This window comes from Myotis yumanensis, unplaced genomic scaffold (genome assembly GCF_028538775.1).
Source record: "Myotis yumanensis isolate MYYU_CA2020_CCGP unplaced genomic scaffold, mMyoYum1.0.hap1 SCAF_1, whole genome shotgun sequence".
Lineage (NCBI taxonomy): Eukaryota > Metazoa > Chordata > Mammalia > Chiroptera > Vespertilionidae > Myotis > Myotis yumanensis.
This window is the reverse complement of record NW_027223752.1, coordinates 101,079,956-101,100,601: the sequence shown is the minus strand read 5'-3', so window position 1 is coordinate 101,100,601 and position 20,646 is coordinate 101,079,956. Positions and strand designations below refer to the sequence as shown.

Sequence of the window (20,646 nt, the reverse complement as noted above, 5' to 3'; positions counted from 1 at the left end):
TATAAAGGATGGGAAAGGGAACTGAAAATATTATAAGGTACCTGCACCACCTGAAAAATGTTATAGTGCTATTTCAAAGTACACCTATATTCACTGTAAATGTACGTAGCAAACTCAAGAAAGCACTAGAAAAAAAACTTTTTAAAAAGGTATGTTTCAATATGCTAACACAGAATAAATGGAATCATAAAATATTCAACTAAAAGCAGAGATGGAAGAGAAAGAGAAGGTGATTTAAAAAAAATAACAATTGCAATGTATACAACTCAATTGCAAAAATGATAAATATTAACCCAACTACATAAACAATCACTTTCAATGTGGATGTTCTAAATACACCAATTAAAAGACAGAGACTGTGAGAATAGATAAAAAGGAAGACTTAAATAGATGCTGTCTACTAGAAATCCATTTTCAATGTAAAGACACAGGTAGATTAAAAGTAAAGAAATGGAGAAAAATATTGTTAGGGTCTCCTAAGGAGGAACGCACGAGACCAAAAGGGGTAAAGAATTATGAATTTATTAGGTCATCTGGAAACGCAAATGGGATGATCCCCAAAATGGTGCCAGCACCCAGGGATGCGGACTCAGAGGTTTTAAAGGACTCTAAGCAGGCTTTTCTGGGCAGAGAATTCTCTGTGCAGGTCCAGAACCTGGGTAGGTTCTGAGTGGAGAGATACACTTGGTCTTAGCAAGTGTAATGTGGTCTTAGTAAAAGGGGAATGTCCATTGTGAAGTGGCTTAAAGGTCAGTTCTCAGGGAGGGTATCAATTCAATTATTTGATCAGACCTAACAAATATGAACTATGCTAATAGTAACCAAAAGAAAGCTGGAGTATCTATATCAATGTCAGACAAAGCAGAAAAAGAAAAACTTCAGGAATAAAGGAGACCATTACATAATGATAAAGAAGTCAATTTTCCAAGAAGACATAACAATCCTTAATTTATTTATGCCTAATAAGAGAGCATCAAAATACATGAGGCAAAACTAATTAAATTGCAAGGAAATGTAGACAAATCCACTATTATACTCTATCAATAACTGACAGACTCAGCAGGCAGAAAAGCAATAAAGATATAGTGAACCAAACAGCACTGTCAACCAACTGGATCTAATACTTCATCTAACAATAGTGGAATACCCATTCTTCTCAAGCTCACAAGATAGACCACATCCTGGACCATAAAACATTCCTTAATAAATCTAATGGAAATCATGCAGCATATTTTCTCAAACCACAGGGAGTTAAACTTAGAAACCAGTAACAAAGACAGCAGGAAAATCTCCATATATTTAAAAATTAAACAATTCTAAATAACACCTGAGTCAAAGAAATCTCAAGATAAAACTGTAAAATATTTTGAACTAAATAAAAATACAAATTATCAAAATTTATGAGATGCTGCAAAGTAGTGATAATGGGAATTTGTAGCATTAAAGGCATATGTAAGAAAAAGAACTAGTCTCAATAATCTAAGCCTCTATCTTAGGAAACTTAGAGAAAGAAGAACAAGAACAAGAAAATAAAATTTGAGCAGAAATCCATAAAACTGAAACAATAAAATAGAGAAAATCAGCAAAACCAAAAGCTGGTTCTTGAAAAGATTAATAAAACTGGTAAACCTACAGCCAAGCTAACCAAGGGGAGAAAAATGAGAAAAAAAAACACAACTACTACTATCAAAAATAAATAAGGAGTCATCACTACGGGTCCTATGAACATTAAAAAGGTAATAAAAGAATATTATGAGCAATTGTATGCCCTCAAATTTGATAATTTACATGATATGCACCAATTTCTTGAAAGACACAAGTGACAAAAGCTCTCACACAAGCACAGATAATCTGAGTAGGCCTATATCTATTAAAGTAATTGATTCTACATCAGTAACCTTCCAAAACAGCAAGCACTAGGTCCAGATGGGTTTGTTGGTGAATTTAAAAATTATATAAATTTTCCACAATCTCTTCCAGAAAAAAATAAAAGCAGACTCAATCTATAAGGCCACATACCAAAAACAGATAAAGATATCTTATGAACAGAGATGCAAAATTCCTCAACAAAACATTAGCATATCAAATCCAACAATTAATTATACCATAGCCAAGTGGGATTTTTTTCTAAGAATGCAAAGGTTGATTCAATATTCAGAAGTATTAATGTAATCCATCACATCAATAGGATAAAGAAGAAAAATCATATTGTCATATCAATAATTTAGAAAAAAAAAAGTAACACCCAGTCATGATAAAAACTCTCAACAACAGAGAGAACTTCCTCAACTTGATAAAGAACATATATAAAAGAACATGTTATTTACAGCTAACATCATACTTAATGGTGAAAAACTAGATTCTTTTCCCCTAAAATTGGTTACAAGACAAGGAAGCCCCAACGAATGCTATAGAAAAAGATATAAAAGTATACAAATTGGGAAGGAGTAAATAAAACTGGTTTTGTTCAGAGATGTGTATCTATGTAGAAAATCTCCAAAAATCAACAACAAAAACTCAGGGAACTAATTAAGTGGTTATAGCAAGGATGGAGGATAAAAACTTAATATGCAAAAATCAATTGCTTTCCTATATACCAGCAATAAATAATTGAAATTTGAAATAAAAAACAAAGTGCCTCCCGGCCGGCATGGCTCAGTGGTTGAGTGTCGACCTATGAACCAGGAGGTCACAGTTTGATTCCTGGTCAAGGCACATTGCACAGGTTGTGGGCTCAATCCCCAGTGTGGAGCATGCAGGAGCAGCCGATCAAAGATTCTCTCTCATCAGTGATGCTTCTATCTCTCTCCCTCTCTTCCTTCCTCTCCAAAATCAATAAAAATACATATTTTTTTAAAGCACCATTTACATTAGTACCAAATTATAATTTAGGTATAAATTTAACAAAATATGTACAGAATCTAAATAAGAAAACCACAAAACTCTGATGAAGGAAATCAAACAGGGTCTCAATAAACAGGGAGATATTCCATGTTCATGAACAAGAATATATAACACTAGAGGCCCAGTGCACAAATTCATGCACCACTGGGGTCTCTCGGCCTGGTCTGTAGGATCGGACCGAAACCAGCTCTCCAACATCCCTCAAGGGGTCCCGGATTGCGAGAGGGCTCAGGCCAGGCAGAGGGACACCACCAGTGCACGACTGGAGCCAGGGAGGGATGCGGGAAGTTGGCCAGCTGGAAGTTGGACTGTGGGAGGGCTCCAGGGCATGTCCGGCCCATCTCGCTCAGTCCCAATTGGCCAGACCCCAGCAGCAAGCTAACCTACCGGTTGGAGCATTTGTCCCCTGGTGGTCAGTATACGTCATAGTGAGTGGTTGAGCGGCCTTAGCATTCATTAGCATATTACACTTTGAACGGGCAACTGGATGAGCAGACACTTAGCATATTAGGTTTCTATTATATAGGACTGTTAAGGTATCAATTATTCCCAACCTGATCTACAAATTCACCATGTTCCCAATCAAAATTCCAGCAAGTTAGCCATGGCCAGTTTTGTTCAGTGGTCAGAATGTCAGCCTACTGACAGAAGAGTCCTAGGTTCAATTCCCTGTCAACGACATGTACTGTTACAGAATTTATCAGGGACCGAAAAAATACGCAGGAGTAAGTTCCCCAGCCCTGTAGGGGTGCCTGCAGGAGGCAACCAATCAATGTGTCCCTCTCATTTTGATGTTTCTCTCTCTCTCTCTCTCTCTCTCACTCCCCCCCCCCCCCCCGCTTCTCCTCTCTCCTTTCCACTCTCTTTAGAAATCAATGGAAAAAATATCCTCCAGTGAGGATTAAAAAAAAAAAAAAAAAGCCAGCTATTTTGTAAATATAACAAACTGGTTCTAAAGTTTACATAAAAAGGCAAAAAATCCAGAATAGCTAACATAATACTAAGAAGAACAAAGTTGGAGGACTGACACTTCCCAACATCATGACTCTGTATAAAGGTACAGTAATGAAGATAAATAGATCAATGGACCATAATAGAAGCCTAATAGACCCACACAAATAAAGTTTACTAATCTTTGACAGAGGAGAAAAGGTAATTCAATGGAGAATAAATGGTCTTTTCTACAACTGATGCTGGGACATTTGTATATTCATATGCAAAATTTTGACTCTACAGATGTAGACCTTGCACAGAACTAAACATAAATACAAAAATATAAAACTTCTAGAAGATTACAGAGGGAAAAAATATAGGTGACCTTTTGTAAGGCAGTGGGTTTTTAGAAGCACAATCTATAAAATAAAAATTGATAAATTGGACTTTATTGGCATTAAAAACTTTTACTCTCTGAAAGACGCCAGTAAGCCACAGACTGGAAGAAAATATTTACAAAACACATACAAAAAAGACAAAGAATTGTTAAAACTCAACAATAAGAAAAAAAACCTAAATTTAAAATATAGGAAAAATAGCCAAAACCGGTTTGGCTCAGTGGATAGAGCGCCGGCCTGGGGACTGAAGGGTCCCAGGTTCGATTCCGGTCAAGGGCATGTACCTGGGTTGCGGGCACATCCCCAGTGGGAGATGTGCAGGAGGCAGCTGATCGATGTTTCTCTCTCATCGATGTTTCTAACTATCTATCTCTCTCCCTTCCTCTCTGTAAAAAATCAATAAAATATATTTAAAAAAAATATATATATATAGGCAAAATAATCTAAATAGGCACTTCAACAAAATGTGGACTGAAAAGAGGCCACAATCTAACCTGACAGGCTCAGGGAAGGCCTGTGTGGCAGACTTGCAAACTCAGAAACCACAAAGGATGTCTGAAATAAAAACTTTTTAACTAAAAGCAATTTATGACCAGTAGTCATGTCCTAGGCTAGGATCTTCCCTGACAAAGGTCAATCTTCACCTTAACTAAGCCTGTCTATTGTCTTCTTAATCTACAATGACATACTTTGGGATGTCAAGGTAACTTCCCTTTTTCTGGACCCCTCAGGACACAACCAATGCACCAAAGCAGAGACTACAAATCCTCATTATTATTGTTATCCTGTTAATTGTTGACTATACCCACCCATGTAAAAGATATATGTGTCTATCATTTTACATTTTATCCAATCCCAGAGGTTCCCCTGCTTTGCTTTCTCCCACCTCTCTACTCTATGGCCAATGAATTTCATTTACCCCACTTACATCTTCTCTTTTGATCATAATGTGTAAAATAAGGTGCAAAATTACCATTCTCTGGAGTATTTCAATCCACTGGGATTTTACATCCCAGCAATTGTTGACAGTTTGGCTCAAATAAACTCACAAAAATTATTCACAGGTTTGAATGCTTCTTATGTTGACAAAAATATAAATACAGGTGACAAATAAGCACATGAAAAGATGCTTAACATCACATGTCAAAAAAAGTTGAAAATTAAAACAGTAATGAGATAGCATTACACACCTATTAGAATGGCTAAAATCCACACCTATTACAATGACTGTACCAAATGCTGAGAAAAATGCACAGCAACAGAAATTCTCACTCACTATAGGTGGCAGTGGAAAATGAGACAGCCACTTTGAAAGACAGTTTGGCAGTTTCTCAGGAAGCTAACCATACTCTCCTCATATGATCCAGGAATTGTGCTGCTAGGTATTTATCCAATTTCAAAGGAGTTGAAAACTTACATCCACACAAAAGCCTACACACAATGTTTATACAAGCTTTATTTGTAACTGCCAAAAACTAGAAGTAATCAAGATTCATCTCAATAGGTAAATGGAGAACCAAACTGTGGTATATAGTAGTACATATGAAGAAATACTATCCAGTGGTACACAGAAATGAAATAGTAAGCCAGAAGCCTTGATGGACACTTAAATGCATATTACTAAGTGAAAGAAACCAGTGTGAAAAGGCTACCTACTGTATGATTCCAACAACACGACATTCTGGAAAAAGCAAAACTATAGAGAGAGTAAAAGGATCAGTGGTTGCCAAAATAGAGGTATAGGTGAAGTACAGGGGATTTGTAGGGTGGTGAAACTATGCTTTATGACACTGTAATGGTGAATATAAGACATTATGCATTTGTCAAAACTCATAGAATTGTACAACACAAAGGGTAAACTATAATGAAAACTATGGACTTTGGTTAATATTAATGTATCAATATTGGTTCATTAATTTGAATAAATGTACCATGCTAATGTGAAAGGTTAAAAATATGGGAAATTGTGGTGGGGGTGTGGGGAGCAGGTATATAAAAACTATCTGTACCACCTGATCAGTTTTTCTATAAATCTAAAAAAGTTTATTAATTTAAAACAATCCAATGGAGGGTGGGAGGGAATGGGCAAAAAATCCGAGCATACATTTTACCAAATAGCCAATAAACACACGAAAAGATATTTAGCACCATTAGTCATCAAGGAAATGCTAATTAATAGCCACAGTAAAGTATATCATACCCACTAAGATGGTTACAATAAAAAAGTCAGATAAAAATAGTGTTGGTGAGAATATACAGAAATCAGAACCTTCATATACTGCTAATGGGAATATAAAATGGTGTAGCCACTTTGGAAACAGTCTAGCAGTTCTTAAAAATGTTAAATATAGAGTTACCATTTGACTCAGCAATTCCTCTCGTGTATACCCAGGAGAACTGAAAACGTGACCACACAGAATCTTGTACATAAATATTCTTAGTAACATTCATAGCCAATATGTGGACACAACCCAAATGTCTATGAGCAGAAAAAGGGATAAACAAAATGTGGTACAGATGCATACAACAGGATACTATTCAGCCATAAAAATGAATGAAGTACTGATACATTTTATGAGGAAGATTAACCTTAAAAACATTAATCTTAAGTGCAGAAGCCAGTCACTAAAAAAAGGCCAAAAACACTTCCAGGCAAGATGGCAGCGTACGTAAATGCAGCACTCACCTCCTCCTATAACCACATAAAAAGTAAATTAACTACAGAACTATGATTCAGAAATGCCTGAAATCTGGCTAAATGGAAGTTCTACAACTAGGGAATTAAAGAAGAAACCACATTGAGACTGGTAGTAGGGGTGGAGACGCAGAACAGGCTAATCCTACATCCACATGTGGCAGATAAAAATGGGAGGGATATTGCCCTGGCCGGATAACTCAAGTTGGTGGAGCATCATTCAGTACACCAAAAGGTTGACAGTTCAACTCCCAGTCACAGCACATAGCTAGGTTGTAGGTTTAATCCCAAGTCAGGGAACGCTCAGGAGGCAGCCAATCGATGTTTCTCTCTCATATGGATTATTTCTCTCTTTTCTCGTGTCTCATCTTTCTTCTCTCTCTTTTATTACCTCCCTCCTTTCCTATCTCTATAAAATCAGCGAGCATATCCTTGGGATGAGGATAAAAAGGGGAAAGAGGAGAGGTATATCTCAGCTGCAGAGGTGCTTCCCGAGGAGCAAGGGGTCATAGCTCTACACCAGGCCCCTAGCCCAGGGTTCCAGAGCAATGAAGACAAGGCCTAGTAACTTCTGGCTGTAAAAAAACACAGAGATTGAGGTTGACAGAGACATAGGGCTGCTGGAGTCCCAGGCAGTTCCTCTTGCACACGGACTTACTGGGACTCACTCCATCGGAGCTCCAGCACAGGAGCAGCAACTTGAAAGGCACCAGAGACATACAAGGAGGAAATGAATTTTCTGGCATCAGGGTGAGAGCTGCCAGAGAAAAGTGCTGGCAGAGGCCACTGTTCCTTTGATGCGCTCTTCCCCCATAGAGCTGGCAGGCAGCTGAGTCTACATCAAACTGACTCACACTGTTTGCCCTGCCCTGGTGATTCCCTGAGACCCTGTTCCCACTCAACTTTCAGGTCTACTAAAACTGTTTCCAGTGCCTTTTCCATGTGAAAGGCCAGCCTTGGTTCACGCTTCAGATTTTCCTAAAATATCTCAAGCAGCATCTGGTCTCAGTGTGTCTCGTACCTCTTACTAAGTGGCCTCAAACCCAACACTAGCACCAGCCACTCTTGTTTACAGCATAGCCTCACCTGTCCATCTCTGAGCCCAGGACAAGTAGCAGCCATTGGCAAATAGCTCTGCGCCTCACACAGGGCAGGACACAGGCGATGGCTAACCTGGGTCTGTACCTCTGGGGAGGCCCACTAGATAACCTATCCAGTGGAGAAATTCAGACCATGTCGAAGTATCACAACTCAACCACCTCCACAAGTGACACATTCTAGAGGTGGACTCAGTGGGCACCAGAGCCTGGCTGAAGTAAGTCCTGCTCTGTGTGGTGGGCCCCTACACAGCTGATCCTCCTCAGTGGTCAGAGGTCAGTGGTCACAGCCAGTCCTTGCAGCTGATAGTCTTGGGTGTAAATCCCTCCCATTAATGTGCCATCGGCAATCAAGGCTCACCTACAACAAAAGTGTTGTCCCAGTGCACACTGGGAGGTACACCTTGAGTACCCAGGTTTGGTTATTGGGGAGGCTGTGCCACTGGACCCTATAGAACACCTACTACATTAAGCCACTCTACCAAGCCTGGGAGATGTAGCAGCTCTACCTGATACATAGAAACAAACACAGTGAGGCTGCCAAAATGAGGAGACAAAGAAACATGTCCCAAATGAAAAAAACAGAACAAAACTCCAAGAAAAGAACTAAACAAAATAGAGACAAGCAATCCACTAGATGCAGTTAAAAAAACTGGTTTTAAGGATGCTCACTGAACTTAGTGAGAAACTCAGCAGCATAAAAAAGGACCTTTCAGAAATAAAGGATACACCACCTGAAATGAAGAATACATTACTGGGATATAACACATAATAGTATGAAGCCACAAATTAAATCATCACTATGGAATATAAGGAAGCAAAAGACACCCACTAAGAATAGCAAACAGAAAAATAAATCCAAAAAAGTTAGGATAATATATGGAACCTCTGAGACAATGTCAAGTGTACCAATATTAACATCATGGGGGTGGTAGAAAGAGAAGAAAGAGAGCAAGAAATTGACTAATGACAGCTTGGGCAGAGTGGCTCAGTTGGTTGAGCTTCATCCTGTGCACCAAAAGGTTGCTGGTTTGATTTCTGGTCAGGGGACATACCTGGGTTGTGGGTTTGATCCCTGAGTGAAGCATTTAAGAAAGGCAACCAATCAATGTTTCTCATCTCTCTTCTCTCTCTCTCTCATTCATTCTCTCTCTCTCTCTCTCTCTCTCTTTCTCTCTCTCTCTCTCTCTCTCTCTCTCTCTCTCTCTCTCCTTCCCTTCCTCCCTCCCTCCCTCTTCCTCCCTTTCTCTCTTCTAATAATAATATGACAGAAACCTTCCCTAATTTGGTAAAGGACATATAAGTCCAGGAAGGGCAGAGAGTCCCAAACAAGATGAACCCAAAGAGGCCCACACCAAAACACATCATAAGTAAAATGTCAAAGGTTAAAGACAAAGAAAGAATAAAAGCAGCAAGGAAAAAGCAGTTAGTTACCTAAAAGGAAGCTCCCATTAGACTGTCAGCTGATTTCTCAACAGACACTTTGTAGGTCAGAAAGGACTGGCAAGAAATACTCAAAGTGATGAAAAGCAAGGCCCTACAATCAAGATTACTCTATCCAGCAAAGCTATGATTTAGAATTGAAGGGTAGATAAAGAGCTTCCTGGACAAGAAAAAGCTAAAGGAGTTCATCACCACCAAACCAGTATTATATGAAGTGTTAAAGGGTTTACTTTAAGAAGAAGAAAATAAAAGATAAAACATATAAACAATAAAGTGGCAATAAATATATATCTATCAATGATTGAATCTAAAAAAAAAAAAGAACAAACAGAAATAGACTCATATATACAGAGAGCATTTTGATGGTTGCCAAATGGAAGGGGGGTTGGGAGGGTGGGTGCAAAAGGTGAAGGGATTAAGAAGTACAAATTGGTTGTTACAGAACAGTCATGGGATGTAAAGTACAGCACATAAAATATAGTCAATAATATTGTAATAAATATGTATGGTGCCTGATGGGTACTATATTTATCATAGTGATCACTTCATAAGTTATACAAATGTCTGATCACTGGGTTGTATACATGAAATCCTATATAAGAAAGAGGTAATATGCAAATTAACCCTCACCCCCTCACAAGATGGCTGCCTACGACCAGGCCAGCAGGGGGGTTAGTGAGGGATGACCAAATGACTGAACAGCAGGCTGCGTGGGGCGACCAGGCTGGCAGGGGGGCGATGAGGGGTGACCAGGCCGGCCAGGGGGGCAGTTGGGGGTGGCCAGGCCAGCAGGGGAGGCAGTTGGGGGCGACCAGGCTGGCAGGCGGGGGCTGAAAGGGGTGACCAGGCCAGTGGGGGGGGGCAGTTAGGGGCAATCAGCCCAGCACACATAAGCAGTGAGGGGCGATCAGACCGGCGGGAGGGGGGGTCAATTAGGGGCAACCAGGTAAGCAGGCAGGTGAGCAGTCCAGGATTGTGAGAGGGATGTCCAAATGCTGATTTAGGCCCGATCCCTGAGATGGGGCCTAAACTGGCAGTCAAACATCCCCTAAGGGGTCCCAGATTGAAGAGGGTGAAGGGTGGGCTGAGGGGACCCCCCTCCTGTCCACAAATTTTGTGCACCAGGCCTCCAGTTGATATATAATGTATGTCAAGTGTAATTGAAAAATAAAAATTATTTTAAAATGAAAAAATGGCTAAATAAAAATAGTTCCTATATAAAAATATCATAACTAAAAAATGAATTTTAAAGACTAAAAAACCACATTATATAATCCCATTTATGTGAAATTTCCAGAATGGAAAAATGTATACAGACTGAAAATTGTTGCTTAGGGCTAGGAGTGAAATGGGGAAGGGATGAGAGTATGGATGAATGGATTGAGGGACAACAGCTATACGGTGTGGGGTTACTTTATAAGATAATGAAAATATTCTAAAATTAATCATGGTGATGGGTGCACAACCTTGGGGATAACTAAAATCCATTATATTACACTAGAGGCCCAGTGCACAAAAATTTGTGCACTCGGGGGGGTTCCTCAGCCCGGCCTATGCCCTCTCGCGCAGTCTGGGACCCCTCGGAGGATGTCCACCTGCTGCCTTAGGCCTGCCCCCTGGGGGATCGGGCCCAAACTGGCAGTCAGACATCCCTCTGGCAGCCCAGCAGCCCTCGGGGGATGCCCACTTGCCAGCAGGGAGCAGGCCTAAGCTGCAGTCGGACATTCTTAGCATTGCTGAGGAGGCAGGAGAGGCTCCCACCACCACCGCTGTACTGGCAGCCGTCAACCTGGCTTGTGGCTGAGCAGAGCTCCCCACTGTGAGAGCGACTGACCACCAGAGGGCAGCTCCTGCATTGAGCGTCTGCCCCCTGGTGGTCAGTGTGTGTCACAGTGACCAGTCATTCCCAGTCGTTCTGCTATTAGGGTCAATTTGCATATTACCCTTTTATTATATAGGATAGACCCCTGGTGCATGGGTGGGGGCCGGCTGGTTTGCCCTGAAGGGTGTCCCAGATCAGGGTTGGGGTCCCGCTGGGGTGCCTAGCCAGCCTGGGTGAGGGGCTGATATCTGTTTGCAGCTGGTCACACCCCCTTCAGGGTGGGGGTCCCCACTGGGGTGCCTGGCCAGCCTGGGTGAGGGGCTAATGGCTGTTTGCAGGCTGGTCACACCCCCTTCAGGGTGGGGGTCCCCACTGGGGTGCCTGGCCAGCCTGGGTGAGGGGCTAATAGTTGTTTGCAGGCTGGTCTAGCCCCCCAGTGGGGACCCTCCCTCATGGAGGTTTGGCCAGCCTGGGTGAGGGGCTGATGGCTGTTTTCAGGCTGGCCACACCCCTTTAGGGTGGGGGGTTCCCACTGGTGTGCCTAGCCAGTCTGGGTGAGGGGCTGAGGGTCGTTTTCAGGCTGGCCAAGCCCCCTGGCGACAGAAGCTCCCAGCCTCTCCTTTTTTTCTTTTTTTATTCTGGGATTTATTTACCTTCTATAATTGAAACTTTGTAGCCTTGAGTGGAGCTCAGAGCTGGACATGGCAGGGCGGGAGCCTTGGCTTCCTCCATCACCAGGGGCAACCCAAGCCACCTGCTCGCTCCAGCTTCGTGGCCACCGCCGGCTGAAAACAGGTATCTGGGGTTTATTTATCTTCTATAATTGAAACTTTGTTACCTTGAGTGGAGCTCAGAGCTGGCCATGGCAGGCCGGAAGCTTGGCTTTCTCCATCACTGAGACAACCAAGCCTCCTGCTTGCTCCAGCTCTGTGGCTGCCGGCCGCCATCTTGGTTGGGTTAATTTGCATATAGTCGCTCTGATTGGCTGGTGGGTGTGGCTTAAGGCATAGCGAAGGTACGGTCAATTTGCATGTTTGTCTTTTATTAGTGTAGATGTTTTAAATGGGTAAGTTGTATGGTATGTGATTTATATCTCAATAAAGCTTTATCAAATAATGTTACCCCCTAAGTGCTGATGACTCCCAAATAGAGTTGCCAGATTTCAGAAATAAAAACACAAATATTACATGGTTCATACTTATACTAAAAAATTATTCATTGTTTATGTTAAGTTTAAATTAAACTGGACACCCTGTATTTTACCTGGCAACCCTACTGCCTCAGTTCAAGATGCATATATCCAACTATATAATAGGTAACTGTTTGGTTATTAGTACAGATTTCCTAGAGCCCTCTCCCAACCCCCAGTGGCCTGGCATAAACAATTAAGTGGTTGAATAAGAGGATGGGGTTTGGAGGGTGTCCAGGAGCTGAGGTCAGCAGTTATTTAACAATGAGGAGAGCAGATTTAATATTTTAACAAATAGCACATATGCTGTGAGGATAGGCTGAATATCAGAATCCCTTTCTCAAAACTAAAATCAGCTTCATTCTCAAAACACTCTGCCACCTGAAAATCTCATGTCCCATCTAATCTCCATAATTCACTAATTTACCTCTAAAAGAAAAATCTGCTATCTTTACTTCCCTGCTTTAAACCTCTCAATGTAATGGCTCCCACTGTTAGGATAAAATGAAAGCCATTCAAATAACTTTCTATTTCTCTTTCTTGCACTGCTCCCCAACACCCTTCCTTGCTCTGTGTACCAGCCTAGAGAAGGTCAGCACCCATCCTAAAAGCATAATATTCACTCCTGCTTCTAGGTCACTGGTTCTTAACCTTGGCTGCACATTAGAATCACCTGGGAATCTTTTTAAAATCCTGATTTCTGGGCCTCATCCTCCAAAAATTCTGTTTCTTTGTTATGGGGTGAGGCCACAACATTAGTAACAAAGAAACAGAATTTACAGAGGATGAGGCCCAGAAATCAGGATTTTAAAAAGATTCCCAGGTGATTCTAATATGCAGCCAAGGTTGAGAACCACTGTTCTAGGTGTTTGTGTACATTACTCGTTCTGCTTAATTCCCCCTCCAATAAACTTTTACTTGACCAATTACTATTTAACATGTAGTTTTTAACTTAAAATATCAAATGCTCCAACAGACTTTCTCCAAGTCCAACATTGAGCTACACGCCTTGTGCTTTTCATAAAAGCTCAAAACATGACACATTGACCTGTCATAATATTGTAGCTGTCCAGTCCCTCATCTACAATCCCTCTGGGAAACTGGAGACTCCACAAGGCAAGGGAGTGTGCCTGCTCTGTTGCAAATTTTTGCCCTAATGGTCTACAGTCTACACAGTGCCTGGCATATAGTAAGAACTCAACAAGGACAGTATGAATAAAGCAATCAATCATCAAAAGTTAAAACTATGTAAATAAATGTTATAAGAGTCTGAATAGTACTATTACTTCTTTAAGACTAAAATCACAAACACACACACATTAATTCAGTCATATTATTATTACCATAGTTAGCTAGTTAATATTAATAAAGGAAGAGAGCAAAGGGAGAGACAGACATTGTTGAGCATATTCAGCTGGGAAGCATAAACCTGTTCGTTTCACCAGGAAGCTACAGCTTCATACCCCAAGGAATCACAACATCATCCCTCTAAGGAGATTAACACCCGTCCCTTTCCCCCTCCGATAGAGGATTGCTGTGGGGGAAGGGAGAGATAGGCCACATGTGCAGTAGAAGTCAGGGTGGTGCAGGGAAGGTGCTTGCCTGTGAGTCTAGCCTGGGGAATAAAGGACTGGCTAGGGCAGTGGTTCTCAACCTTCCTAATGCCGAGACCCTTTAATACAGTTCCTCATGTTGTGGTGACCCCCAACCATAAAATTATTTTCGTTGCTACTTCATAACTATAATTTTGCTACTGTTATGAATCGTAATGTAAATATCTGATATGCAGGATGTATTTTCATTGTTACAAATTGAACATAATTAAAGCATAGTGATTAATCACAAAACAATATGTAATTATATATGTGTTTTCCAATGGTCTTAGGTGACCCCTGTGAAAGGGTCATTCAACCCCCAAAGGGGTCGAGACCCACAGGTTGAGAACCACTGGGCTAGGGGGTGGACCCCATCAGAAGTGAGGGAAAACTTAAAAAGTTAATTGGTTTGAAGAAGCTCCTGCTTAAAATCCCCAAAGAGTTCCCTCCTTCTTTTTACCAAAGAAGACATACAGATGGCCAACAGACACATGAAAAGATGCTCAACATCACTAATCCCCTTAGTTCCCTACTCCGTGACCCACACTCGCCCATGCACTCACCTATTTTCTCTTCATAGCCATGTGGCCTTAAGTAGCCACATGGCCCACAGCCTCATGGACCCCACACTCAATTGACTGCAACTGGGAACACAAACTAATAAGCTGGCCAGATGTTGGACTGGACTTTAATATGGAGCAGAAATTCTGGGCAGTGGCCTTAATTCTGGCACCGCTGAAGACATCTTCCATGGCGAGCAGTACAGAGATGAAACCTTGGAGGGGGACCTACCCTTAATTTTACATCATCAATAAAGTTTTCTATGAAACCCCATCCTCCCACGGGGGCCTCAGGAAATTATTTTCCTCACAGCACTCCAGGAACTCCACTTCCACCAATAACAGTATCAGGAAAGTTTTCTTGAGAAAAAGCTCAGTTGGTTGGATTATCATCCTGTGCACTAAAGGGTCTCAAATTCTATTCCAGTCAGGGCATACCTGGGTTATGGGTGCAATCCCCGGTTAGGGTGCTTATGGGAGACAAATGATAAACATTTCTTTTTCATTTTGATGTTTTCTCTCCCTATCTCTTCCTCTCTAAAACTAATTTTAAACAAAAGAAAATATCAATTTGTGATATGGTTGAAGTACTTCAGAATCACAAAATAGATAAAATTCAGAGAACTACCTTTTTTTTTCCTCCTGCCCCCATTCACATATGCAAATATTTAAAAGGTAATGTCTGTCCTAGTGAGAGCAATTCAACAAGAAAAAGAAATAAAAGGCATCCAAATTGGAAAGGAAGAAGTACAACTGTCACTTTTTATGGATGGCATGATTTTATCTATAGAAAACCCTAAAGACTATACACACACATACACACAAATACTGTTAGAACTAATAAACAAATTCAGAATAGTTGCAGGATACAAAATCAATATACAAAAATTTGTTGCATTTTTTAAAAATATTTTTTTATTATTGATAGTATTACAGATATCTCCCATTATTACATTTTATACACTAACAACAAACTATTAGAAAGAGAAATTTAGAAAACAATCCCATTTATAATTGCATCAAAAAATTAGATACCCAGAAATAAATTTAAGAAGGTAAAAGACCTGTAAACTGAAAACTATAAGACACTGATGAAAGAAAATGAAGACAACACAAATAAATGTAAGATATTCTATGCTTGGGGATTAAAAGAATTAATGTTATTAAAATGTCCATATTACCCAAAGTAATCTACAGATTCAATGCAATTCCTATCAAAACTCCAATGGCATTTTTCACAAATAGAAGAAATAACACTAAAATTTGTACAGAATCACAAAAGATCCTGAATAGCCAAAGTAATCTTGAAGAGAAAAGCTGGAGGCATCATGCTCCCTGATTTCAAACCAAATTACAAATCTATAGTAATCAAAATTATATGGTTTTGGAATAAAGACAGACACAGGGATCAATGGAACAGAATAGAGAGCCTAGAAATAAACCTGTGCATATATGGTCAATTAATTTATGACAAATGAGGCAAAAATATACCATTGTAAAAATGATAATCTTTTCAATAAATGGTGTTGGGAAAACTGGACAGACAAATGCAAAATAATAAAACTGGACCAATATCTTTTTTTTTAAATATATTTTATTGATTTTTTACAGAGAGGAAGGGAGAGGAATAGAGAGTTAGAAACATCGATGAGAGAGAAACATCGATCAGCTGCCTCCTGCACACCCCCCAGTGGGGATGTGCCCGCAACCAAGGTACATGCCCTTGACCGGAATTGAACCCGGGACTCTTCAGTCCGCAGGCCGACGCTCTATCCACTGAGCCAAACCAGTGCTGGCAGGACCAATATCTTATACCATACACAAAAATTAACTCACACTGGATTAAAAACTTGAATGTAAGACCTGAAACCATAAAACTGCAGAAGAAAACATAGATTGACATCATTTTTGAACCTGACTGCAAGGGTAACCAATGCAAAAATAAACAAATGGGACTACATCAAATGAAAAAAAACTTCTGCAAAGCAAAAGAAATCATCAACAAACTGAAAACAAAACCTACTGAATGAGGGAAGATTTGTAAATCATAAATATGATAAGGGGTTAATATCCAAAATATATAAAGAACTCATATAATACAATTAACAAAACAAAACAGGACTACAAAACAAAACAAAAAAATTTTAAAAATGAACTGAAGATCTGAACAGATAGTTTTCCAAAGAAGACATACAGATGGCCAATAGACGCATGAAAAGATTCTCAACATCACTAATCATCAGTTAAATGCAAATCAAAACCACAATGAGATACCACCTCACAACAATCAGAATGGCTATCATCAAAATGTCTATAAATAACAAGAGTTGGCAAGGATATGGAGAAAATTGAACCTTCATGCTTGGTTGGTGAGAATGCAAATTAGTGCAGCCACTATGAAAAATAGTATGGAGGTTCCTAAAATAATTCAAAATATGATCCAGCAATTCCACTTCTGAGTATATATCTGAAGAAAATGAAAACACAAATTCAAAAAGACATATGCACTTTCATGTTCATTGCAGCATCATTTATGATATCCAAGATATGGAAGCAATCTAAGTGTCCATTGATAGACGATTGGATAAAAAAGATGTGGTACATATACACAATGCAAATATTACTCAGCCACAAAAAAATAGAATGAAATCTTGCCATTTGCAACAACATGGATGGACACAACATGATTTCACTTTTATGTAGAATCTAAAACACAAAATAAAACCAATCTTACAGATACAAAGAATAGATTGGTGGTTGCCAGGAGAGAGGGCTGGAGTAGGTGAAATGGGTACAATCTTGCAAAATAAATTAGCCATGGGGATGTAAAGTAAAGCATGGAGAATGTAGTCAATAATATTGTAACAAACTTGAAAGTTGCTAAGAAAGTAAGTCTTAAATGTTCTCATCGATAGGGACAGAGGATAGGGACAGTGGATAAATAGACTTATTGTGGTAAGCATTTCACAATATATACAAATATCAAATCATTATGTTGTATACCTGACACTAATATAATATTATGTTAATTATAATATTCAATAAAAAATGTGGCTCAATGCATATTGGTGGTCTATGACCATCACTGGATCATGTGAATGCTAACATTCTTGTCTTTCCACATCTTTATGTATTTCCATTTTTTTTCTTTTAAAAAAAAAATATGTTTTTATTGATTTTAGAGAGAGGGGGAGCGGGATAGAGGTAGAAACGTGGATGAGGGAGAATCATTGATCAGATGCCTCCTGCACAGCCTCTACTAGAGAACGAGCCTGCAACCCCGGGCATGTGTCCTGACCAGGAATTGAACCGTGATCTCTTGGTTCACAAGTGGATGCTCAACCACTAAGCCACACCAACCAGGCTGTATTTCCATTCTTATATATGACTAGAGGCCCAATGCATAAATTTGTGCACCAATGGGGTCCAGCCGGCCTAGCCCCAATCGGGGCGGATAGGGCCCGGCCTTTCGGGAGGAGGAGACGGCGGGAGGTTGGCCGGCCGGACCACCCCAACTGGGGCCGGATCAGGGCCGGGCTGGCTGGGGGGAGGGGCCACAGGCGATTGACCAGCGGGCCCTGCCCCCAATTGGGGTGAAGGGCTGATTGGGGGCGGGGCCAGCCATGGGGAGGGGCTGTGGGCAGTGGGCTGGCCCTGCCCCCAAATAGGGTGGGGGGGGGGCTGATTGAGGGCCAGCAGCCAGGGGAGGGGCAGTGGGAGGTTGGCTTGCCAGCCCCACCCCCTATTGGTGTGGGGGAGCGATCAGGGGTGGAGCTAGCTGGGAAAAGGGGCCGCAAGCAGATGGAGGTGTTGGGGGCTGATCAGGGGTGGGGCCGGCTGTGGGCAGTGGGCCCCACCCAAGATCGGCCTCCCCATCCTGATTGGGGGTGGGGCCGGCCAGCCAACTGCCCACAGCCCCTCCTCCCAGCTGGCCCCAACCTCGATTGGTCCCCACTACCCCCCACTAGGCCCAAGCCCTTCCCCCCAGCCAGCTACATCCCTGATTGACACCACACTCTGATCAGGGGCAGGGGTAGCCAGCCAAACACCCAAGGGGATGGGTGGGGGGAGAGGTTGCAGGAGGTTGGCCAGCCGGTCCCGCCCCCTATTGGGGTAGGGGGGGCAATCAGGGGTGGGGATGGCTGGGGGAGGGGCTGCAGGCTGCAGGGCGATGGGGGTGGTGAGGGCCCATCAGGGGCAGAGCCAGCAGGGGGGAGGGGCTTCAGGAGGTTGGCCACCGACCCTGCCCCCTATTGGGGTGGGGGGGTGATCAGGAGTGGGGGTGGCCGGGGGGAAGGGCCTCGGGGGGATTGTCCAGCCACCTTGCCCTCGATTGGGGTGGGAAAGACCAATCAGGGGCAGGGCCAGCTTGGGGGAGGGGCTGCGGGAGGTTGGCCAGCTGGCCACATTCCCAGATTGGGCCGGTTCGCTGGCTGCAGTGGGCATCATAGCGACCGGTTGTTCTGGTCCTCATGATGTTACAGTTGCTGGCTTTTTATATATACAGACTAGAAGGCCAGTGCATGAAAATCCATGCACTGGAGTGTGTGGGGGCGGGGCGGTCCCTCAGCCCGGCCTGCCCCATCTCACAGTCCGGGAGCCCTCAGGGCCGGGAGGTGACCTGGCAATCAGGGGAAGGCGACGCCCCCATCACACCTCTGCTGCTGCTGCCGGCAGCACAAGCCTCAGCCAGCCTGGTTATCTGAGCCTCAGGTGGCCCTGGGCAGCTGGGCAGTCGCCATCCAAGGCTTGCCTGCGCCTCCAGCCAGCCCTAGGCAGCTGGGCAGCTGACATCTGAGGCTTGCCTGTGCTGCAGGCTGGCCCTGGGCGGCTGGGGGTGCTGAGGGGACTGGGTACTGCCATATTTGAGGTTATGGTAGTCAATTAGCATATTCCCTCCTTATTGGCTGTGGGCACCACCATCTTTGAGGGCAGGGCAGTCAATTAGCATATTCCCTCCTTATTGGCTGTGGGCACCACTATCTTTGCAATGGAATGAGGGTCAATTAGCATATTCTCTCTTTATTAGATAGGATATTTCCCTAGGTCTTCTATCGGTACCATCCTTCTTCTGATACTTCTAAAATCTCATGCTCACAGTTTCTAGTATTCAAATTCTCTCTTTAGAAATTTTTCTTCTAAAAAAAATCCATAGCTAACACCGGATCATCATATTTCCTTTTGGAGTGACAAACTCATAACCTATGGTATTCCTGCCCGAGTGTGGCTCAATTTCCAAAGTGGCATGCCATACCTGTCCCAGACTGCAATGCAAGACTGCCTCTCCTTAAGTATATTTTACATCCTATATAATAAAAGCCTAATATGCTAAGTGCCCAGTCGTCCATTTGTCTGTTCAACCAAGCAAAGTGTAATATGTTAATGATATGCTAAGGCCGCTCAACCACTAGCTATGACATGCACTGACCACCAGGGGGCAGACACTCCAACTGGTAGGTTAGCTTGCTGCTGGGGTCCAGCCAATCAGGACTGAGCGAGACAGGCCAGACATGCCCTGGAGTCCTCCCAGTCCCGCCCTGGCTGGCCAACCTTCCCTGTCCCTCCCTGGCCCTGATCATGCACTGGTGGTGTCCCTCGGCCTGGCCTGTGCCTTCTCGCAATCTGGGACCCCTTGGGGGATGTCAGAGAGCCGGTTTCAGCCTGATCCCGCAGGCCAGGCTAAGGGACCCCACTGGTGCAAAATTCGTGCACCGGGCTTCTAGTTACAAAATAAAAGTACAAGTATTTAAAACTGTGTGATGATTTAACAGCCCTTTTTTATTTTTTATTTATTTTTTTAAATATATTTTATTGATTTTTACAGAGAGGAAGGGAGAGGGATAGAGAGTTAGAAACATCGATGAGAGAGAAGCATCGATCAGCTGCCTCCTGCACACCCCCTACTGGGGATGTGCCCGCAACCAAGGTACATGCCCTTGACCGGAATCGAACCCGGGACCCTTTAGTCTGCAGGCCGGCGCTCTATCCACTGAGCCAAACTGTTAGGGCT

General features: G+C 42.3%; 1 protein-coding gene across 1 annotated transcript in view; it reads right to left on the bottom strand.

The window, feature by feature from the left end:
• Positions 1 to 20,646, bottom strand: part of MPP7 (MAGUK p55 scaffold protein 7) — a 263,960-nt gene that overhangs the window by 194,931 nt on the left and 48,383 nt on the right. The gene's annotated exons all lie outside the window — the stretch shown is intronic.